The sequence below is a fragment of the Geotrypetes seraphini genome, chromosome 5, assembly GCF_902459505.1.
Source record: "Geotrypetes seraphini chromosome 5, aGeoSer1.1, whole genome shotgun sequence".
Taxonomy (NCBI): domain Eukaryota; kingdom Metazoa; phylum Chordata; class Amphibia; order Gymnophiona; family Dermophiidae; genus Geotrypetes; species Geotrypetes seraphini.
In genome coordinates, this window is record NC_047088.1 from 93,347,271 (window position 1) to 93,372,024 (window position 24,754).

At 41.9% G+C, this 24,754-nt stretch overlaps 1 protein-coding gene across 1 annotated transcript in view; it reads left to right on the forward strand.

Moving 5' to 3' along the window:
• The first annotated feature begins 85 nt into the window (after positions 1-85).
• LAT (linker for activation of T cells) overlaps positions 86-24,754 on the forward strand; it is a 102,688-nt gene continuing 78,019 nt past the window's right edge. Inside the window, exon 1 of the mRNA XM_033943971.1 lies at positions 86-142. The gene's annotated coding sequence lies outside the window, so the exon portion shown is untranslated. The remainder of the gene's footprint in view (positions 143-24,754) is intronic.

Consider the following 24,754-nt stretch of genomic DNA (forward strand, 5'->3'; position numbering starts at 1 on the left):
TCAAGTAATTCTTCAGCTCTAACTTCCTGCTTAAGGCCGTTTAACCACCACAGCTTCCTGCTCTGTGAGAAGAGAAGACGCAGGAGCAGATTGGGGAGAGTCCTTGTGGCTGCCAGAACAGTGATGGGTCTTCAACTCTCAGGTAGGATACTAGCCTCCAAAGGAGAGAAAATCAGCAGAGAGGTGGACTTTATGTGATATACAGACCTCAAGTGCTTCACACAGTAAATATATAGTATATAGTTTATGAAGCACAGATGTTGTATGGTCATTACATATGTTGATCAAGGCCTATAGGGATGCATCAGATGCAATGATCTAAGTAACTGTGCTTTCTTTTTATAAACAATTATTTATTTTGACTGTTTTTCACTTTTTTTATATAAGCTCTGTGGAAGGTGTTTTATATATGTGTGTAATTTATGAGCACTGTATATGGAGCAATATGTAGACAGTGTATAGGATAACATACAGTTTATAGATGGCAGACCCCAGCACCATTTTAGAATGCCCCCACCCACCAAGATGTAGTAGGGTGTATAGGACTGTGTATTTACTATATGGAAAACAGAGACACTTCATTAATGTTGGAAAACCTGTCTAATACAAACAAGTTCCTACCTAAACCCCAACTACCCACTTTATACCCTTAATATACTCTAATTTGCTTCTAACTACCCAACTAATGCTAAAATGCCTCTATTTACCCAACACTTACCACCTTAAGATCTCGACAACTCTTTGGTAATTCTTATGTAACTCTTATGACATCTCTTATGCTATTCCTGTAAACTTTTATGTAATCCGCCTTGAACCGCAAGGTATTGGCGGAATAGAAATCACTAATGTAATGTAATGTAATATTCAATATGGCATGCACAGATGTACAGTATACTATAGACATAGGGGAAAATTATTTAAAGAGTGCCTAGAGCCCTGGCCACCCTGAGTAGATCTGCTCTTACTATCAGAAGCCAAGCAGAGTTGGGCCTGGTTAGTACCTGGATGAGAGGCCACCTGGGAATACCAGGTGCTTTAGACTGTGGGGCCCCATGTTGGGCAGCAGCAACATAATGGAACCACACATTGCAAGGGAGAAGGCAAAGGCAAACAACTTCTGTACTCTGCCATGAAACACCACAGGAGGGATTCCTCTGTGTGTGTTGCCAAGAATCAGTGGCCAACTCAGTGGCATAATCTATCTGTCTTTAAAGAGCACAAAGAGGCAGTGCCCTAAGCACTAATTCATAACAGCATCTATGCACTCAGAAGCCATTATAGAATGCTAATGTAAATTGACATTTACATAACAATGTTTAGGTGTGCCCATTTACACTATGGTGGTCGTGATGCGGGTGATTAGCTTCACAAAGGGCTAATAGCCCTGAAGAAACCCTTAGGGTGAAACATGTTGAAACATGTTATCCCTCAGAACATGATCACTTAAGATAAATATTAATTATAAAGTATTTATAAATCCAAAGATACATTCAACTAAAAACATAAAAAAACCTATTTAAGAGACCCGGTGAAGATCAAATTCATAAAGCCAGATACTATGAAAGATACTTGAGTATCTTGGTGGCAGTTCTGAGGGTCTAGGCGATTAACAATATATGTGAGGGCGATTAAGAGGTAGTCAAAGTTGGACCAGTCTCGAAATACCAATAGAATATAGATGAGCATGCAGTGAACACGTGTAATAGTAACAATTATGCATAAGCCCTTTTATTCTATAACTTACCTGTACAATTGGTGCATATAGACGTGTCATCGAATGAAGTAGGTTACAAATGATTCCAGGTCATGGAGGACAGATCGAGCTAGTCCTGTTTTACTCCCATTGCTTTCAATGGAAGTAAAACCCAGAGTGGCTCAATCTGTCCTCCATGACCCGGAGTTCTGCATTGTTATAGTGATACTCAATGTGTAATTAAAAAAAGGTTTGTCTAATTTACTGAAAGTCCATAAGCCATTATTAAGATGTATAACTATAAGCAATATAAAATCTGTTCTACTCTTTTGGGATCTTGCCAAACACTTGGATTTGGAGTGGCCACTGCTGGAAGCAAGATACTGGGCTTAATGGACCTTCAGTCTGTCCCAGTATGGCAACTCTTATATTCTTATTGTAGCTATAAAGGGTGGACATTTTCTTAACAGGGTTATAAGTGTCTGAAATGAAAAGCAGAAGGCATTACCTTGCTTTTGAGATTTGTCATCCTGAGGGAGAGAGAAGTGCTAATTATCACGGTAATCTAAGTCTAAGTCTTGCAGAATCCTGGATGAGAGGGGCAAAGAAAGTATTTCAGTTCAGAGAGTTATAGCTGAACTGTCTGCACTGACACATATACAAATATGGCAATAGTAGGTACTTTTCTAAGGTTAGATTTCAGATACCAAAGGCATACAACCTTAGATAGAATTAGTATTTATCCCGTTTAGGAGAAGGTTTCATTCACAGAATTAATTTGCACTAAAGTCTTCATCGGTCTTATTTTATATAAATAATTTTTCTATTTTCTATTTTCTATAAATATTTTACTCCTCAAATAATTTAAGATAGATCAAATACTCATCTCTTTAATAAAGCTATGCTATGCTTTATTAAAGAGATGAGTATTTGATTTATCTTAAATTATTTGAGGAGTAAAATATTTATAGAAAATAGAAAAATTATTTATAAAAAATAAGACCGATGAAGACTTTAGTGCAAATTAATTCTGTGAATGAAACCTTCTCCTAAACGGGATAAATACTAATTCTATCTAAGGTTGTATGCCTTTGCACTGACACATGACATTATAATGTCTAGGAACAAAACATTGTCACCATTGCCAAGTAGCTGCAGGGCTGATTAGGCATGACTAAATAGTCACCTTAGGTACCAGGTCCTATGTAGGGTTACCAGACGCCCTTTTGAGGACATGTCCGGGGGTCCGGATGGCTTTTCAAAACCCAGCACTTTGTCCAGGTTTTGAAAAGCTGTGTCGAGCAGGTAGGAAGTCCACCCATGCGTGGCCGTCACATGCGCGGACTTCCTGCCCAACAAGAGCAGGCAGTGAGGCTGGGCGTAACTAGGCGGGCCTGGGGGCAGGGCTAGGGGTCTGGATTTTCTGAAAGGAAAATCTGGCAATCCTATCCTAATGGGCAGTAAAGAGCAGTTGCAGTCAAAGCAAAACAATAAATCCTCACAACCGCAGAAACTCAACCAGCAATACATACTTTTACCTGTAGAAAGAATGAGCAGTTTTCAAATAGCCCATTTATCTGGATCAATGTCTTTCAAAAATTGCTCCTATTGACATTTTAAAATATATTTTAAAATGTCAATAAAGATGATTGAACTAAAAAAAAAAATTGCTCCTATTGTATGTGTGTGTATATCAGTGTCCCGCAAAACGTAATGGCCATGGCTCAAGGCATCCAGAAGTGCACAGACTTCATCACTTCAACGTCTGCACATACATGAAGGCCCTCCAGATGGGCCCTGAGTCACCAGTGGAGGGTATCAACGGGGAAGAGGCGCAGAGAGGAGAGGCGCTGGTGCCGGCTGCTTGCCTATAAGATGTGCCTCTCGCCATGAGAGGCATGTCCTCTAGGCAGTCAGCCGGCATCTCTCCTCCCGCGGCACACCTGAAATCTCGGGAGGCACACAGTTTGTGATACACTAATGTATATGATATATGAACACATGCACACAAAACAAAATTGAATATTTAAAATCGTGATGTCCAGGGAAGGGGGGAGGTGCACAAGGCTAGAGATTCATCTAGGGTACCTAGTTCCCTTGCACCAGCCGTTAGCAGCTGCCTAATAACTGTGGAGTCAGCAGCAATAATTTAGAGAACTTTAATGCTTCAGGGATAAAAACGTTTTGAGTATAGAGATTGATGGTAAATTGTAATGTCCTCTCATCTGTCAAATTTCCTTAGTCAAAGGTGTGTCCAGAAGGATAAAAACAATGAATGATAAAAGAAATTATAAGCTATGGAACATATAATATCATTTTTTTTTATTCAAGCTGCTTTGAATTGCATAAAAATATGGGACTATGATAGATTGTTGAAGTAGGGGGTGGGAATTTGTTGGTATTTTCTATGTTACCAAATGGATAACTGTATTATGTCTTTGCCACTTATTGTATCTATCTGTGCAAGTTATCAATAAAAATTGTTGAACCATAAATATATATATATTTTATTTATTTATTTATGGTTCAACAATTTTTATTGATAACTTGCACAGATAGATATTAACAACAGGCTCTGAGACTCTGACCCTGATGTTCTAAACTTACCATGCTTTTAACAATCGCTAAACCAGTTCTAACTGGTTTAGCATCAAAATAGTTTAGTTCCCAATGCACATAATGGCTCGGCGTGGTCCTCTCCATGCTTCGTACCATCCTCTGATTAGTATAGTATGGGGTCATTAATATTAAAATAAGCATGCTAGGCAGTGCCCAGACCTTTAATGCTCCAAAATTACCGGCAGGTCTGGAGGTACCGGTAGCATTGAACATATAAAAGCATATCTCAGATGCAGTGTTCAAGGCGTGTTTCATGCAAGTGCACCAAAAATGTACACCAGTAGTTCTGGACTGCTGATTGCATGAGAGATGATTTATCATACTTTTGTGTGTGTGTGTATGTGTGGTTTCCATATATACATGTATACGTGTGTTACAAGCACGGCTCTTATGATTATCTTAAAGGTGCATCTCATGTGCATTCGTAAAAAGCATATGCTGGCAGGTCTGGGCTGCTGATTGTATGAGAGGTGGAAGAAAAAAAGCATATATGTCCCACAGAAGCAGCACAGAAAAAAAAGCATTTACTTTTGCATAGTTTGCTGGCAGTTTCCCACCCCTCCCCTCAGCCTATGGCATTGACGGACGCTTATGACATGCGCCCATGATGCACTACAATAAGGCATGCCTGTGATTGACGCTCTTGTGTGCCTATGATATAGCATTTCCTGGCACAAGTTCACATTTATGTTTCTTTCTGTGGACTATTCAGTGCATATGTCAGTCGCTTTCTCCAACGATTGATCTGTTTATGCAGCATTGCTTGTCTTTTTGAAATCTGAAAATTTACCGGCCCTATGACAACAGGACTTTAACGGTAAGTTTAGAACATCAGGGTCTTTGTCTTATAACCTCTCCCCACATTTTTTGTAGTTCAGCCTTGAACTAGAGCAGGGGTAGGCAATTCCGGTCTTCGAGAGCCACAGGGAGGTCAGGCTTTCAGGATATCCACAATAAATATGCATGAGATAGATTGGCATATCAAGGTGGCAGTGCATGCAAATCCATCTCATACATATTCATTGTGGATATCCTGAAAACCTGACCTGCCTGTGGCTCTCGAGGACTGGAATTGCCTACCCCTGAGGTAGATAGACAAGAAACACACCTCTTTCTTGACCCCCAATATATTAGAAAAATATCTTTTAAAAGGGGCAAACCAGTGGACCCCCCTGACCTCAACTCATCGATTCTTAAACATGTCCTGATAGAACCCCAGCTAGTCAGGTTTTCAAGATATCCACAATAAATATGCATGAGATAGATTAGCATATCAAGGTGGCAGTGCATGCAAATCCATCTCATACATATTCATTGTGGATATCCTGAAAACCTGACCCACCTGTGGCTCTTGAGGACCGGAATTGCCTAGCCCTGAACTAAACTAATCTACTTCCTATCTCCTTTGTCTCATGCTCATTTTCTCTCTTGCTTCATGAATTGAAGGGTGAGAGGGAAAAGGAAAAGCCAAATGTTGCAATGGGAGTGAAGGCTCAAAGAGGTTGCCTTTTAGTCCATCACTGTGCATTTCTCACTCTTTCACTCTCTTGATTACATCTCTTCATTTCCCTTCTTTCATCAGTGCTATGCCCTCCTTTTTAATCTCACGGACAACCTGGAGCTTCCTGTAGTATATCAAGACAGGATCTCTCCTCCCTTTCCTCTTCCCTCCCTTCCCTTTAGCTTGGCATTATGATGGGTAGTGCTAAAGGAGAACTCAACTTTATTTCAGATTTCAGTGAATCTTCCCTCTCCACTAGGTACGCCACTGAATCTGGTATAAGTTGCATAATAGGCTCTCTGTGAAATCATGTAATATACAAAGGCAGTTTGAAAAAGGGTTCAGATGCACTATATGCATTAGAAGTAATCGGCACCTATTTTAATCATTCTTTATGGTTATATATTAAACTTCATAGTTCATTAATACAAACTAACTAACTTTATTCTTCTATACTGCCACAATCAGACGATTTCTAGGCAGTTTACAGTGAAGAGAGCTAGACAATCAGCGAAATACAAAATACAAATAGCAAAAGTACAACATATTTCTTAAGAATAGTCAGAGTAAAATTATTGTAATTAGTATAACTTCTATTTAGGAAATGAATATATCAAACAGTGCAGTATTAATTTCTTTCCGAAATACGCCATAGGTCAACCTGGCTCCATTGATGTAATTACCTAACCAGGACTGCTGTTTACTTGCTTGAAACATAAAAGTACTATCCAAAAAGGACCTGTATCTACAACCGGTGATCTTTGGATAGACAAATAAATTACAATTTCTGGTTATCCTTGTAGGGCTGTATAGCACGAAATGAGACAAAAGATAGGTAGAGGCTAATCCCTAAACCAACTTGAAGCAAATGCAAGAGAACTTAAATATTACTCGTGCCTCCATCAGCAACCAGTGCAGCAGTCTATACCTAACATGATCACTTTTCTTCAGCCCAAATATCAGACGGACAGCCGTGTTCTGTGCTATTCTCAATTTTCTTAAAGTTTTTTTAGGTGCACCCAAATAAACGATATTGCAGTAGTCCAATATAGATAGAACCAATGACTGCACCAATAATCTAAAAGATTAAGGGTCAAATATTTTTTGATGGTCTTTAATTTCCATTGTGCAAAAAAGCACTTCTTCACCACTAAATTCGTGTGTTCAACCATGGACAAATGAGTGTCTAATGTGACTCCTAATATTTTTATAGATTTAGAAATCGGGTAATCATGACCATTTAAGTGTTCTAGTAATTTTATCCTTTGGGCTTGCTAAGAAAACTTTTGTCTTTTCTGTATTTAATTTCAATTTAAAATTGATTGTCCATTGTTCTATTTCAGTCATAATGTAAGAAATGTGTTCTAAAATTTCAATGGTTATGCTATTCAAAGGAATTAAAATAGAAATATCATCAGCCTATATATAGAAATTTAGATTTAACTTTTGCAATAGATGGCCTAAGGACAAGATGTAAATATTGAATAGGGTGGGTGATAACAGGGAACCTTGGGGGTACCCCTGAAGGGTTTTTCCAGGAACAAAAGTATTTTCCATCACAAACCACTCTGTATGATCTTTTTATCAGAAAACCCTGAAACCAGTTCCAAACTCTTCCCGAAAGCCCCATTGTGTCTAGGCAGTGTAACATTATTTCATGGTCAACTAAATCAAAAAGCGCTGCTAAAATCTAGTTCCAAAATCCGGGCACTAGTGCTTTACTAAAAAGACCGTAAAGGTGATTAGGAATTGAAGCTAAAACTGTCTCAGTGCTGAAACCTTTTCTAAATCCTGACTGATGTTCATTAAAGATATTAAGGGGTCCTTTTACGAAGGTGCGCTAGTGTTTTTAACGCACGCACCGGATTAGTTGAAAAACTACCGCCTTCGTAAAAGGACCCCTAAATTTTTCTAGATAGTTCTCTAGTTCCAAGTTGACCAATCCTTCCAGTAGTTTGGTAAATAAGGGGATACTCGCTATGGGCCTGTAATTGGATTTCAGGGCAATTGAGATCTTCTGGTCTTTAGGGATACGTGTAATCAAAATGTGTCCCATTTCTTCATAAAATAACCCTCTGGTAAGAATAGTTGTTAATCAATTAAATAAATCCCCATTTTAAAATCGAGTGTTGCATCTTTCATAATTTTAGGAGGACATTCATCCAGCACGCAGTTTGATTTAGCATATTTGTTAAACAAAATTAAACACTGATGCCAATTTGGAAACTCACAGTAATCCCAGAGCATGTCCACAATGGGCTCCTTTTCATGAAATCCAGATTGGAGTTCAAAGTCAGATGCAGACAAAGGTATAGTTGCTCTCAAGTCTAGAATTTTATTATTGAAGAAATTGGCAAGGGTTTCAACCGATGGAGTACATTCATTATCCTTTTTCAGGACCCGAGTTGTATCTGTTAACCTATTTACTAGCTTAAACAATTCTCTTCTATTTATTTTAGATGTATCTATTTTCTATGCATAGTGTTTTGAATGCTTTTCTTTAATCAAAATGTTATAGTTTTTCATTTTTTCTGTCCAATTTATTTTATCTTCCTCTTTATTTGATTTGTGCCAAATTCTTTCCAATTTCTCAATTCCTGTATAAAAGCTAGTAATTCAGAATCGAACCACTCATTTAACACCCTCTCTTTCTTTTTGTAAGCTTTGAATGGTGCTATTTGATCTAACACTTCCTTACTAAACTTTCCCCATCTTGCAGGGAAGTACTGTTCTTCCTCGATTTTAGGATATAATTCATAATGAGCCCAAATTTCAATTGGATTTATAATACCTCTACTAGTAATTATTTTTGTCTTTGTAATTTTACTTCTGTATTTTGAAAAAGATTGCTTCTTTTGACAGCGTAAATCAAAGTTACAAATGTAATGATCTGACCAGATGCCCTATACAATATTGAATCTTTGGGTCAGATATTTCTTTTTGTGAGAAAGTAACTATGTCTAATTGGTGTCCCTTATCATGTGTTTCCTCTGTATCTGGTATTATAAAACCAAGAGTTGTTAAAAAGGTATCAATTTCAATCACTTCTGGTTTTCCCACTTTTACCAAATGTATGTTTATATCACCCAGTGAAAGGTTATACGATCCCCTTAAGGTGTTAGTGGTGAGAATGAAAAACTCAAAAAATTCTTCTTTAGCACTTATCCATCTTTTAGGAGGGATATAAAATAGTGTCACGAAAATGGCTCTTCCAATTGGGCATTGGTAACCTTACAAGCTATAATTTCCAGATCGTCAGTGGTTTTAAAATCTATCCTGTTAAAATCAAAAGATTCTTTAAAAATTATCTTTTAAAATTATCGCTAAACCACCCCCTGCTTAAGTAGACTCTCGTGAAGCTCTGTGAGAGTCTACTAAGTAGGGGAATCGAGCTTGACACAGCCTTTCTCTGGCGAAACATAAATTCACGTCGGTGGTAGAGTTTCTTCCCCAGTGAGTTCAGATACATTTTTAGTTTTTCCTCTTAAACCTTTTGGAGTAAATCTGCATGAAAATTTACAAATTTGAGAAAGGGTAATATTTTTGATTACAAAAAGAGCATATTAATAATAATAATAACAGTTTATATACCGCAGTACCGTGAAAAATGAAACAAATGAGAATACTCTAGTGAAAATTATAAAGTGTTGGACAGATGACGATCAGTGGTGTTAAATACTCTCATTTAAACACAGTTTTGAAAAATCGCCTCTGATGGTCCTATAAGCACTTTAAGGGATTTGCTGGATATATCTGCTTATTAACAACACTGGAGTCATATGTCATTTTTAGAGTTTTTGTATTAGATTTAATGTTTGAGTCCTGAAGTATTTATTACATCCTGTATTTCTCTGTTTAAATTGACCTTTATGGTACCATCTATAATAATAAAATACTAAGCGCGCATGCGCACACTTACCAGCGTGTTCCCATAGATCTGATCTGTCGGGCTGTGGCCAGTAGGAGTGCGCATGCGCTCCACACAAGCCTCCCTTCTCTCCACCTCGCGCCGCTGCAGTGGGTCTTCTCACGAGACACACCTGTGTCGGAGAAGGATTCCGACGAAGGCGGCGATCGTGAGGGGAGCCGCCGTGGCACCTTCAAAATTAAAAATAAACTTCGGGCAGAAACGGCCCCACACTCGCGGCTCGGCTTCAGGCATGCACGGCGGCTGTCGGCGCCTGTAGGCTGCGGCGGCTGCTTGCTCTATAGAGGAAGGGCTACTATTGTGCTGACTTTGTTGCTGCTCTTTACAGGGTTTCTTAGTTGAGGTCCCTCTGCAGCATCGGGCAATGACTCTTTCATTGCTCTCATTCGACGATATGAATGCAGCTTTGATGTGAAGGTCAGTGGGTGGCAAACATGTTGATTGTGAGCTGCTGAATTATGGATGCTGTTACTACTGGACAGAGGGGAGCAGGGAAGGGGTGTTGCTGGACAAGGGAATTCAGGGAGGATGGAAGGAGCAGGAGAGAGATAGGACAAGGGGGGAAGAAAAAGGAAGGGAGGCCTACTGCTGGACAGAGGGAACAGGGAAGAGGTGCTGATGGACAGGGGGGGAAGAAAAAGGAAGGGAGGCCTACTGCGGGACAGGGGGAGCAGAAAAGAGGTGCTGCTGACAGGGGGGAAGAAAAAGGAAGGGAGGCCTACTGCGGGACAGGGGGAGCAGAAAAGAGGGGGGAGGTAAAACAAAGGGAGAAGGGCTGCTGCTGGATTAGGGGAGCAGTGAAGGGGTGGTGGTGGACATAGGGGAGGTAAAAGGAAGGGAGAATGGACAGGGGAAGCAGTCAAGGGGTGGTGGTGGACAGCTGAGGAAAAAGAAAGGCATAAAAAAAGAAATAGAGAAAGCAGCTAAGGAGAGAGAGAGAGAGAGAAAGAAATAAGACAGACACACACATATATTCTAGCACCTGTTAATGTAACGGGCTATAAGACTAGTTATGTAATAATCTGTATATGGCCTCTTGCAGGCTTTGGGATCATGTGGCAATTTGATATGTAAACTACCAACACTATAATGGGCTTAATCTCCTTTTCCAATTCATAATGAGTAAGCCCAGGGTCTCTGCTGGCAGGAACCCTGTTCACTGCCTTCCTTGATATGCTTTCACTCAAAAGCTACTGTAATATGGCATTGGGCTTTTGGTATCTGTTCCATTTTTCTCACACACACAAAATCTTGTTCAATATTCTGTCTCTAGATGAGGTGCTCAAAAATCACAGGGGTAGAAATGGTGTGGAGTGTTAATTCTGATGAATTTTCTACAACTATTTAACCCCACTAGACACAGCAGTGTGGATCACATATGGATAAGAGACAGGCTCTTCTCCACAGATCTTACAATCTATTCATTATAAACAGGACAAATAAGAAAATTAAAGGATTTATTTATTTTAGAAAATCATTAAAAACACAACTCATGTGAACAGGTTAAAATTTTAAAATGACCTTTATAAGGTGGGCTTTTATATTAGATTTTGAATAAGGCCAGAGAGGGAACATGACATTTCAACTCAGGAGGTCTCCCACATGTACGGCACACAAGATGGAAACTGGAGGAGAGAGTCTCAGAGCAAATGGAGAACTATAATAGAGAACTATTATAGCAGACTAAAACATCGAAGAGGGAAATGAATCTACTGGAGAGAACATGCCACAACAGACAGATAAGTTAAGAGTCTCTATGGGTCAAAATTCCAGGAGCAAATGGACCAGAAATGAGGATAGGCATCTACTACCAACCCCCAGGGCAGTATGAAGAAATTGATGAAGAAATGACGGATGAGATTAAATGCAACTGCAAGGGAGGCAACGCAGTTATCATGGGAGACTTCAATTATCCGGGGATAGACTGGAACCCAGGCACCTCCGGCTGTGCTAGAGAGAACAAGTTCCTGGAAACTGTAGGTGATTGCTTCCTGGAACAACTTGTCAAGGAAAATACAAGAGGAAATGCAATTCTGGACCTAATTCTTAATGGACTGCGAGGGCCAGCACAAGATGTAGAAGTAGAAGGGACGCTGGGAAACAGCAATCACAATACGATTCGCTTCAACCTGGAAATAGGGGTGAAACATCGGTCCAGAACAACGGCCACGGCGCTAAACTTCCAAAAAGGGAATTATGAAGCGATGAGACACATGGTGGGGAAGAGGATTAAGAAGGGGATAAACACTGTAAAGACGGTAGAGCAAGCTTGGTCTCTTTTTAAGGATACGGTCACTGAAGCGCAAAATCTATATATACCGCGTATCAACAAGGGATCAAATAGGAAAAAGAATAAAGAACCAGCATGGCTCACTGTAGAGGTAAAGGAAGCAATCAGATAAAAAAACAACTCGTTTAAGGAATGGAAAAGATAAAAAATGGACGAAAACTGGAATAAGCACAGACAATATCAACGCAAGTGCCATAAGGCGGTAAAAGGGGCCAAAAGAGATTACAAGGAAAAAATAGCCAAGGAGGCAAAAAACTTCAAGCTGTTCTTTTGATATATTAAAGGGAAACGACCCACGAAGGAAGTGGTGGGACCGTTGGATGACCAAGGAATAAAGGGAGCACTAAAGGAGGACAAAGCAATCGCCGACAGACTGAACACGTTTTTTGCATCTGTATTTACCAAAGAGGATATACACAGCATACCAGAACCCATCAGGCTAAATGCTGGGAGTGAAAACGGGAAACTGACAGGGTTAACGGTCAGTCTAGAAGAGGTATACAGGCAGATTGATAGGCTTAAGAGCGATAAATCCCCAGGACCGGATGGCATCCATCTGAGGGTCATCAAGGAACTGAAAGGGACTATAGCTGAACTGCTTCAACTAATAGCCAATCTGTTGATCAAATTGGGAAAGATTCCAGAAGACTGGAAGGTGGTGAATGTTACACCGATCTTCAAAAAAGGTTCGAGGAGTGATCTAGGAAACTACCGTACAGACCGGTGAGTCTGACCTCCGGTACTGGGAAAGATGGTAGATGCGCTGATAAAGGACCACATCATTGATCACCTTGACGGGCACGGTCTGATGAGAACCAGCCAGCCCGGTTTCAGCAAAGGCAGATCTTATTTGACAAACTTGCTGCACTTCTTTGAGGGAGTAAACAGGCAGATAAACAAGGGCGACCCGGTAGACATTGTATATCTGGATTTTCAGAAGGCGTTTGACAAGGTGCCACATGAACAACTACCTCAGAAAATTGCGAGCCATGGAATCGAGGGTGAAATACTCACGTGGATTAAAAACTAGCTGGAGCACAGGAAACAGAGTGTGGGGATAAATGAACAATACTCGGACTGGAAGAGCGTCACCAGTGGGGTGCCGCAGGGTTTGATGCTTGGACCCGTGCTCTTCAACATCTTTATAAATGATATGGACATTGGTATGACAAGTAAGGTGATTAAATTTGCGGATAATACAAAGTTATTCAGAGTAGTGAAGACACAGTGGGATTGCAAAAATCTGCAACATGACATAATCAAGCTCGAGAAATGGGCATCGACATGGCAAATGAGGTTCAACGTGGATAAGTGTAAAGTGATGCATGTCAGTAACAAAAATCTCGTGCACGAATACAGGATGTCCGGGGCGGTATTTGGAGAGACCTCCCAGGAAAGAGACTTGGGAGTTCTGGTCGACAGGTCGATGAAGCTGTCTGCGCAATGCACGGTGGTGGCGAAAAGAGCGAACAGAATGCTAGGAATGATTAAGAAGGGGATCACGAACAGATCGGAGAACATTATCATGCCTCTGTACTGGGCCATGGTGCGCCCTCACCTGGAGTACTGCGTCCAGCACTGGTCACCATACATGAAGAAGGACACGGTACTACTCGAAAGGATCCAGAGAAGAGCAACTAAAATGGTTAAGGGGGGAGGAGTTGCCGCACAGTGAGAGATTGGAGAAACTGGGCCTCTTCTTCCTTGAAAAGAGGAGACTGAGCAGGGACATGATCAAAACATTCAAAATACTGAAGGGAATAGACAGCAGATAAAGACAGATTGTTCACCCTCTCCAAGGTAGGGAGAATGAGAGGGCATTCTAAAGTTGAAATGGGATAGATTTAGTACAAACGTAGGAAGAAGTTCTTCTTCACCCAGAGTGGTAGAAAACTGGAACGCTCTTCCAGAGTCTGTTATAGGGGAAAACACTCTCCAGGGATTCAAGACAAAGTTGGACAAGTTCCTGATAAACTGGACTCAATTTACGCACTGGTCTTTGACCTGGGGGCCGCAGTGTGAGCGGACTGCTGGGCATGATGGACCACTGGTCTGACCCAGCAGTGGCAATTCTTATGTACCTGTCTAAATATGTAAACTGTTTTGATTGCAACTTCACAGAAAAAGCAGTATTCAAGTCACATCCCCTTTACTCTTTAAACTTTTGGAGAGTTATTTTTCCCCCAGTCAGATAGATGGACAGACATTCCCAAGTCCTTTATGTCTAACAGACAGGGAAAAATGCTTGAGTACCTGAATAAATTCATGTAAACCGTTGTGAGCTCCCCTGGGAGAACAGTATAGAAAATTGAATGAATGACTGGATTGATCAATCAATCAATAAATACATTCATACATTTCTTTCTAACATCAATTAGGTCAGAAACAGTAAAAAAGGAAACCTGAAGAGATTCCCTCCTAAGTACTGAGAAAACCTAATCAGCTCTTGAGCGTGAATAAAGTCAGCAAGATAAAGGGAGTTAGGAGACTTTGAGGAGAAAAAGGTAGTGAAGAGGCAGTTGGATAGGACAGTGAGAAGAGACATGAGACTGGTGAAGAAAGGCAACAGAAGAGACTGAGGAGAAGAGAGAGATGCAGTGTAATGTGAGAGGTGTAATGGGAGGAGGCGATAATGAGGAGAGACAGGAGGTGCTGATCCGCTCTTTCAGTTTCTGAAGTAGCTTTGACTCTGAGGGTGGTAGGTTTAGCTGCAGCTGGGAAAAGGTTGCAGAAGGAAACCACAATTGCAGATTAGTATGTGAAGATAGCATCATTGCCTTACTCAACATTGTGATGAAGGAGAGAGGAAGAAATAAAGAGCCTACCATTACATTTTAGTTGTACAGACTGCTTTTTCAACAAAGTAGTTTACATAATAAAAATATAGTACTGCTGAAACAAATTGCAATGTAAAAATATAATAAACTAGTGTTTAAGCCCGTTACATTAACGGGTGCTAGAGTAGATGTATGTCTGTCTGTTTTTGTTTTTTTCTTTGTCTCTCTCTCCTTGGACGCTGCCTGTCTGTCATTTTTTCTGTCTCTGTCTCTCCCTATGTCCTTAGTGCCCTCAGTGCCTCCTTCCTATGTCCTTAGTGCCCCTAGTGCCTCCTTCCCATGTCCTTAGTACTCCTTCCTACATCCTTAGCACGCCAAATACCGCCTTCCTGTGTCCATAATGCCCCCAATACCTCCTTCCCATGTCCTTAGTGCCCCCAGTGCCTCCTTCCCATGTTCTTAGTGCCCTCAGTGCCTGCGTACTGTGTCCTTAGTGCCCCCAGTGCCAGCGTACTGTGTCCTTAGTGCCCCCAGTGCCTCCTTCCTATGTCCTTAGTGCCCCCAGTGCCTCCTTCCCGTGTCCTTAGTGCCCCCAGTGCCTCTGTCCTGCTTAGTGCCCTCAGTGCATCCTATGTCCTTAGTGCCCTCAGTGCCCCTTTCTATGTCCTTAGTGCCCCCTTCCTATGTCCCCATCATTATCTTCCAGACTTTGACCCACCTCCACCCCCGATGCCAGCCTGCCTGCTTGCCTCCCATCCCCCTGAGCAGCATGTTTCAATTTAACCCCCTCCCTCCACCCCACCGAAGGCAGCCTGCCTGCCTCCTTCCAATCCCTCTGAGCAGCATGTTTCCATTTAACCCCCCCCCAGCGCCGACCCTACCCGACACACCCGAAACCCCCGTTGACCCTCCCAACTGACCCTCCCATCGCTAGACGGCCGACAAACCTCCCAGCTCCAGCAGCGTTGGAGGCACAGTAAACACGCTGCTTCGCTCACTCGGAAGAAAATTGAAGATCAGGAAGGTGAAGGTGGCCTTCTCCGAGATCCTCCCGGTACCAAGAGCGGATGCAAAGAGACAAGGGGAACTGCAAGCAATCAACGCCTGGATAAGACGAAGGTGCAAAGAGGAAGGCTTTGACTTTGTGCGCAACTGGATGGCGTTCTGGGGAAAAAGCAAGTACTACAGAAAAGACGGACTGCACCTCAACAAGGAAGGAGTAAGAGTACTGGCAGGAAACATGAAGAGGGCTTTAAACTAAAGGACAGGGGAAAGCCGACAGTCGACCACCATTCGATGGCCTGGGCGACAGGATGCCCCGTAGAAGGAATTATGGACAATTACTCAGACACGGGAGGGGTCGACCACAAAGCAAATGAGGAAGACAACACAGCAGCAGAAAAGGATAGAAGAAACAGTAGATACTGCTAAGCTTAAAAAGTCCAAGAAGGTAACACAAAGGGAACTCAAATGTATGTATACGAATGCTAGAAGTTTGGGAAACAAAATGGGAGAGTTATTAGCAATAGCAAAAAACGACGAACTGGAAATCATTGGCATAACAGAAACATGGTGGAATGACGAAAACAAATGGGACACAGTACTACAGGGATACAAACTGTAGAGAAAAGATAGAGTGAGGCAGAAAGGTGGAGGTATTGCCCTATATGTTCAGGAAGGATTAGAATCCGTGAGAGAGACTATGGCGGAAGAGAAAGAGAAGCTGGAATCCCTCTGGATCAGGATTCCCAGACACAACGATGCTGACATAAATATTGGCCTTTACTACTGACTGCCGGGACAGGAGGAAGAGACAGACTTGGAAATGATGGAGGAAATTAAACAAGAATGTAAGACAGGTAATGTCATAATCTTGGGGGATTTCAATTTCCTGGGAATAGACTGGGACCTGGGAACCTCCAACTGTGGCAAGGAGGCAAAGTTCCTGGAAGTGCTAGGGGACTGCCAATGAGAGGAAACGTCACCTTGGACTTGGTCCTAAATGGCATTACGGGTCCGGCAAAGGAAGTAGAAGTCACGGTCCCACTGGGGACGAGCGATCACAACATGATCAACTTCAAACTTGATGTGGGGAAAGGTACCAAAACCTCAACCACGACTTCAAACTTTAAAAAGGGAAGATAACGACAGCATGAGAGCCATGGTGAAAAAACAGATCAAGAAAAAGATGGGCAAAGTCATAACGGTGGAACAGGCATGGTCCCTACTGAAAAATACTATCACGGAAGCACAAAGCCTCTATATTCCGCGGATGTCCAAAGTAAAGAAAACCAAAGGCAAAAGAGAGCCGGTGTGGCTTACCAGAGAGGTGAAGGAAGCCATAAATGAAAAGAAGGACTCCTTCAAGACGTGGAAACGCACAAAAACATCTGAAGCTTGGAATAAACAGAGATGATCAGAAAAAATGTCACAAGGTGGTGAGGCTTGCCAAAAAGGTCTACGAGGAGAAAATAGTGCAAGAGGCCAAAAATTTCAAGCCCTTTTTTAGATACGTAAAAGGGAAAAAACCCGCACGGGAGGTGGTGGGACTGCTGGACGACCTGGGAGGAAAAGGGTGTGCCAAGGATGACAAACAAATTGCAGACAGACTGAATTCCTTCTTTGCGTCTGTCTTTACAAAGGAAGACACCGAAGCAATACCTGACACAGTGAAAGTGTTCAAGGGAGTCGTACAGGACAGCCTCACCACAGTAGAAGTGGACTTGGACCAGATTTACCACTAGATCGACAAACTTAAAAGTGATAAATCTCCTGGACCGGACGGAATTCATCCGAGAGTCCTAAAAGAACTGAAATTTGAAATCGGAGAACTATTACAAAAACTTGCCAACCTGTCAATCAAAATAGGACAGATACCGGACGACTGGAAGATAGCGAACGTCACGCCGATATTTAAAAAAGGATCGAGAGGAGTGCCAGGCAACTACAGACCTGTAAGTCTCATATCTGTCCCTGGAAAGATGGTTGAGGCGCTGATCAAAGATAGCATAGTCCGGCACTTAGACACACACGACCTGATGAGAGCCAGTAAATATGGCTTCAGGAAAGGGAAATCATGTTTGACGAACCCACTGCAATTTTTTGAGACAGTGAACAGACAAATTGATAGTGGAGAACCGGTGGATATTGTATACTTGGACTTTCAGAAAGCGTTCGACAAGATTCTAAATGTAAGACTTCTCAAGAAATTACAAGGCCATGGAATAGAGGGAGATATACTAAGATGGATAGGCAAATGGCTAGAGAACAGAAAACAGAGAGTGGGCATAAATGGGAAGTTCTCAGAATGGGAAAAAGTGACTAGCGGTGTACCCTAGGGCTCAGTACTTAGACCCATCTTATTTAATATTTTCATAAATGACCTGGAAGAAGGAACATCCAGTGAAATCATCAAGTTAGCAGACGACACAAAGCTATGCCGGGCAATCAGATCGCAGAAGGACAGCGAGGAACTCCAGAGCGACTTGAATCAATTGGAGAAGTGGGCAGATAAATGGCAGATGAATTTTAATGTGGAAAAATGCAAAGTGATGCATTTAGGCAGAAAAAATAAAGATCATAAGAATAGTATGTCAGGTGTAACTCTGGGAAAGACCGAACAGGAAAAGGACCTGGGTGTACTGATAGATAGGACCCTGAAACCGTTGGCGCAATGTGCGGCAGCAGCGAAGAAAGCAAATAGAATGCTAGGCATGATAAAGAAGGGAATTATGAGTAGATCAGAGAAAGTTATAATACCGCTCTACAGAGCCATGGTCAGACCGCACCTGGAATACTGCGTCAGGCATTGGTCTCCATACCTAAAGAAGGATATAAAACTGCTAGAGAGGGTGCAGAGACGAGCAACGAAGCTAGTGAAAGGTATGGAGAACCTGGACTACGAGGAACGACTTAGGAGACTAGGGTTGTTCTCCCTTGAGAAGAGGAGACTGCGAGGGGATCTGATCGAGACTTTCAAAATACTGAAAGGATTCGACAAAATGGAGCAGGGAAAGCAGTTATTTACAATGTCCAGTGTGACACGGACAAGAGGACATAGATTGAAGCTGAGGGGGGACAGGTCCAGGACGAATATCAGGAAGTTCTGTTTCACGCAGCGAGTGGTGGACACCTGGAATGCTCTCCCAGAGGAAGTAATTGCAGAATCCACCATTCTGGGATTTAAGGGTAAACTAGATGCACATCTCCTTAAGAGTTGCAACCTAAGGGGTGGGATACACTATAGCCCTCCCCACAATATCTTCTATATTACAACTGTTTATTAACAAAAATCTTCAGGCCCTCAGAGGTGCCACCAGATGCTCAATTATGTCTCATAGCAACTGGCTTTATGTCCCCTATCGTCATCGGGTCTCTTTAGTTTTTTAAAGTTTTTTTTGTGCAATGCTATATTTTCGTGTTAATTCAATAAATAGTTGATAAAAGTTAGAACTTATCTTGGGTGGTTCAGCCAAGAGGGATAGAGTACTGCCAACATGTTTCACCCTATTCGGGTTTCCTCAGGGCACAATCCCTACAATAAAACATAACTTAAGTGCTCAATGCTTACTAAAATTCATTGCATCAACCAAAAACAACTAAACTATTGGCTTACCTCAGAACTGTGTGTGCTCTATATGACGTGGCCACCCGAATGAATGATCTAAGATGGCCGCGGCCTGTATTGTGTCTCATTAAATACTCTACATGCACAGCTGGGGCTGATGTCATCCAATCAGCTCGGGAATGCAGTGGTAACCACAAAACCACTTGGGTTGGGCTTTGTAGTGCAGGCGAAGCCAGACTTTTTCAGATTATTGATTGCTTTTCATAGATTTATTAGGAATGTTCAGTCTGCCCACCGCAATGACCCTCCCCCCACCTAACTCAGTGAATAGATCCAACGTGTCTATCCCATTTGGCCTTAAAATCAGGCACGCTGCTGGCCTCAGTGACCTGAAGTGGAAGACTATTCCAGCGGTCAACCACTCTTTCAGTGAAAAAGAATTTCCTGGTGTCACCGTGCAGTTTCCCTCCCCTGATTTTCCATGGGTGCCCCCTGGTTGCCGTGGGACCCTTGAGAAGGAAGATATCTTCTTCCACTTCGATGCGGCCCGTGAGATACTTGAACGTCTCGATCATGTCTCCCCTCTCTCTGCGTTCCTCGAGTGAGTAGAGCTGTAATTTATCCAGCCTTTCCTCGTACAGGAGATCCTTGAGACCCGCGATCATCCGGGTGGCCATTCTCTGGACCGACTCTAGTCTCAGTACATCCTTTCGGTAATGCGGCCTCCAGAATTGCACACAGTACTCCAGGTGTGGTCTCACCATGGATCTATACAATGGCATAATGACTTCAGTCTTACGGCTGACGAAACTCCTGCGTATGCAACCTATGATTTGCCTTGCTTTGGAGGAAGCTTGCTCCACTTGATTGGCAGCCTTCATGTCCTCACTGACGATCACCCCTAGCTTCTTCTCCTACCCCCAGATGGCAGATTGGCTGACAAAACTGATGATGGTAGTTAGAGATCCATTGACTCAGCCAATGTGCCTTGCTGTTTCCAATTCACACTGCTAAGAAATATTTCAGTTGCCAGCATTGAAAGGTTTGATTGCTTGGAAGATAATGCTGTTTATTCAAGTCAGTGGTTTCCTCATTCATTATCTTTATCTTCTTTTCATTCTTTTATTTTCTTGGATCTCCTTTCTATTTTATATTTTGCTTCTCACAATATTTGTCCATCGAGCTAAAAGCATCTGGCTTCAGTGGTACTCAAACTCAATATGTACAGAAAAGCATACGGTTTCCCTACATTCCGCACCACTAGATCACCATTTCTCCATCACAGCTGTGGTTTAAGAATTAAGTCACTGAGGTTTTTTTTTTTTTTTGGCAAAAAGGCGACAGTAAGAAGCTACTTGTATGACCCAGAGCAGGAAGTAGTTTGCAGGTGGAAGTCAGCCACAGCAGGTGGAAGCCAGCCACATGTGCTGGAATGCAGTCTAGTGCTGCAAGGTGGCTCCCACAGGCAGAAGAAGTCCTGATTAATGAAAATCCTGCCTCTGTGCTACTGTACTGGCTACCAGAAGACTTTAGACTAAGGTATGGAAGAAGGGGGGAAAAAGGAGAGGGGATTGGAAAGAAGGTTAACAGAAGTGTTGCGAGAGAGAGAGAGAGGTGCAAATGTTTTGAAGGAAGAGAAGAAGAGAAGAAAAAGGGGAGACACCAGGAGTAGTGCAATGATGGAAGGGGAAGGAAGTGATGACTGGGACAAGAGAGAGAGTATATTGAAACATGATAATAATAATAATAATAACTTTATTTTTGTATACCGCAAATACCACAAGCAGTTCAGAGCGGTTTACAGAGGAAGAGACTGTACATAGACAGCAATGTTACAGAAAATATTTTCAAATTACATTGGTATCAGGGATACAAGAAGTATTTCAGAGGTACAACAAGGCAGGAAGGAGTCAGAGAAATTTATCGAAGAGATAGGTTTTAATTGATTTCCTAAAGGATTGGTAGGTGGGTGTATTTGAAATGAGGGTGGTTAGGCATTTATTCCATTTGCCTGCTTGGAATGACAGTGTTCTATCAAGGAATCTCTTGTAGATACAGCCCTTTAGGGAGGGGAAGGCAAACAGATAGGCATTGCATGTGCGAGTGGTGCTTGGGAATACAAAGTAGTGTGACATGTAGATTGGGGATAAGCCTGCTATGGTTTTGAAGCAAAGGCAGGCAAACTTGAAGATAACCCTTGCCTCCATCGGCAACCAGTGAAGTTTTCTGTAGAATGGGCTTACATGACCTGACTTTTTGAGACCATAAATGAGACATACGACAGTATTCTGGATGATTCTCAGGTGCTTGATGGTCTTCTTAAAGAATCCCAGGTATATGATATTGCAGTAATCTAAGGTGCTTAAGATTAGAGACTGAATTAGCAAGCGAAAGGAGAGGAAGTCAAAATGTTTGATAGTACGGAATTTCCAGAGGGTGCTAAAGCATTTTTTGACCTGAGCATTGGTATAAGAACATAAGAACATAAGCATTGCCTCTACCGGGTCAGACCAGGGGTCCATCGTGCCCAGCAGTCCGCTCCCACGGCGGCCCCCCAGGTCCATGACCTGTAAGTGATCCTTTACCTAAATCTTTTATCCCCTAATCATTTAATATCCTGTATAGTAACCCTCTATCTATACCCTTCAATCCCCTTCTCCTTCAGGAAATCATCCAGTCCCTTTCTGAAACCCAATATCGTTCTCATCAAAAGTCAGGCATCGGTCCGGGTTGACTCCAAGGACTTTGATGGTAGGGTTGATTGGATAAATTAGCCCATTTAATTTCAAATTGGTATTCGTTAGCTTGTGGTTAGAGCTTGCCAGGAAGAGCTTGGTTTTTTCGGGGTTCAATTTAAGTTTGAATTGTGTGGTCCATTGCTCTACCTTAGTAAGAACAGATGAGGTGAATTGTTCAGTTTCTTGTGTCAGTGAGGTTATGGGATTGATAATTGTAATGCCATCTGCATATATGAATGATTTCAGTTTTAAGTCAGATAACATATGTCCCAATGGTGCCATGTAGATGTTGAATAGAGAAGGAGAGAAAAGGGAGCCCTGTGGAACTCCACTGGGATTGCACCAAGATTGGGAGAAGGTTCCGTCGCAGTGGACCTGGTAGGTGCGGTTTTTAAAAAAACCTGTGAACCAGGTTAGTACCTGTCCAGAAATGCCAATAGAATCGAGGCATCTGAGCAGAATGTCATGGTCGACAAGGTCAAAGGCACTGCTTAAGTCAAACTGGAGTATCAATGCGCTTTTTCCCAGAGAAAACAGATGGAAGAGGTGATTGGTCAGCAATGCTAAGACGGTTTCCGTACTGTAGTTTGTGCGAAATCCTGACTGAGAGTCGTGTAGAATGTTGAACTTCTCTAAATGTTTCTTGAGGTCAAGATTAACTAGACCTCCCATTAGTTTAAGGAAAAGAGGTATGTTGGCGATGGGTCTGTAATTGGAAACCGAAGAGACTGGTTCCTTGGAGTTTTTGATAATAGGAGTCACCAGAATGTGGCCGAGTTCAGATGGGAAGTAGCCAGTGGATAGGCAAAGAGAGACCCAGGTGAAGAGTTCAGCTTTAAATGGGAAGGGGGTTGTTTTCATGATAATCGGAGGACAGTTATCTAGTAAGCAGTTGGATTTTGCATATTTAGAGTAGAGCTTAAGGAATTGGTTCCAGTCTGGGTTTTCAAAATGATTCCAGATCATGTCAGCAGTTGAGCCTTCATTTCCTAGAGCAGGTAGATTGATTGATAGGTCTGTGCTAGTAGCTACAAGAGACGTTTTCAAGTTACGAATTTTTGTGGCAAAGTGGTCGGCTAGGTTTGCTGTAGAGGGTGGGAGATCTGTATGGGAGCGTTTATGTAGGTTAATATCAAATAAGGGATTGACTATTCTGAAGAGTTCTTTGCTATTCAGCGAAGGAGAGTTAATTGTTTGGGAATAATGTTTACTGCACTTTTCTTTAATCGTTGTTTTGTTTTATACTCTTTGACTTTTAGTCACCAAGTGTATCTGTCATTATCTTTTCCTGATTTATACCATATTCTTTCTAGTTTACGTACTTTCATTTTAGTGCTGATAGATCTGCATCAAACCAGCTAGCTGATAAATGGTGTCTTTTCTTACAAGCTTTCAATGGTACAGTGTCATTTAGAACCTGATTGCTGAAATTTTTCCAGCCTAGGATGAAATTTGGGTCTAAGTCAGGGATGGATATTAAGCTATAGTGTGACCAAAATTCTACAGGGTTTAGTTGTCCTCTTGTCCATATCATTTTCTCTTTATGAGTGGTCCTTGGTTTCCTTTTGGGTTGTTTTTTTGAACCACTGTAATTCAAAATTACATAGAAGGTGGTCTGACCAGGGGGTGATAGCCCAGATTTCACCTTTAAAACTTACACTGGGGGGTAATTGGAGCATTGGAAAGAAATGTGATCAGATCTAAGTGGTAACCTTTCCTGTGAGTTTTAGTCGGAGGTGGTTTGGAAAAGCCTAGAGATGTGAGAAAAGAAAGTAGATCTGCAACGTTGGAATTCTCTTCCTGCTCGAGGTGTAGACTGACATCACCGGCTAGAAGATTGTAGGCACCGGTTGCCGAGTTTGTAAGGAGGAATTCGTAGAGATCTTCTTTAGCTAGGTTCCATTAGTTAGGGGGTATGTAAAATACTGTAATGATCAAATTATCTTTACAGTCCTCTTTGGATATTTTGCAGGTGAGAATTTCCAGGTCATTGTTTAGTTTAGAGTCAAGAATTTGAAACTGAAAATGATCTCAGAAGATTAGTGTTAAACCACCTCCGGATAAAGACCAAACGGCTCATCCAGTCTGCCTATAGAAACATAGAACGATGACGGCAGAAAAGGGCTACAGCCCATCAAGTCTGCCCACTCCATTGACCCACCCTATTAAGTCTGAGTGCTAATGATCTATCTGTAGCATCCACTATCTCCTCCTCTCCCTAAGAAATCCCATGTGCCTGTTCATGCTTTCTTGAATTCAAATACAGTCTTTGTCTCCATCACTTCTACCAGGAGACAATTTCATGCATCTACCACACTTTCTGTAAAAAAGTATTTCCTTAGATTACTCTTGAGCTTATCACATTTTAACTTCATCCTATGCCCTCTCATTCCGGAGCTTCCTTTCAAATGAGACTCACCTCATGTGCATTTATGTCACTTAACATAGTAACATAGTAAATGACGGCAAATAAAGACCTGAATGGTCCATCCAGTCTGCCAAAACATAATTTAATGATTTAATTTAAATTGTTCTTTTTCTTAGATATTTCTGGGCCAGAAACCCAGAGCTCTGCCCGGTATTGTGCATCTACTGGAGTCGCCGTCGAAGCTCACTCCAGCTCATCTAAACCATCCCAGCC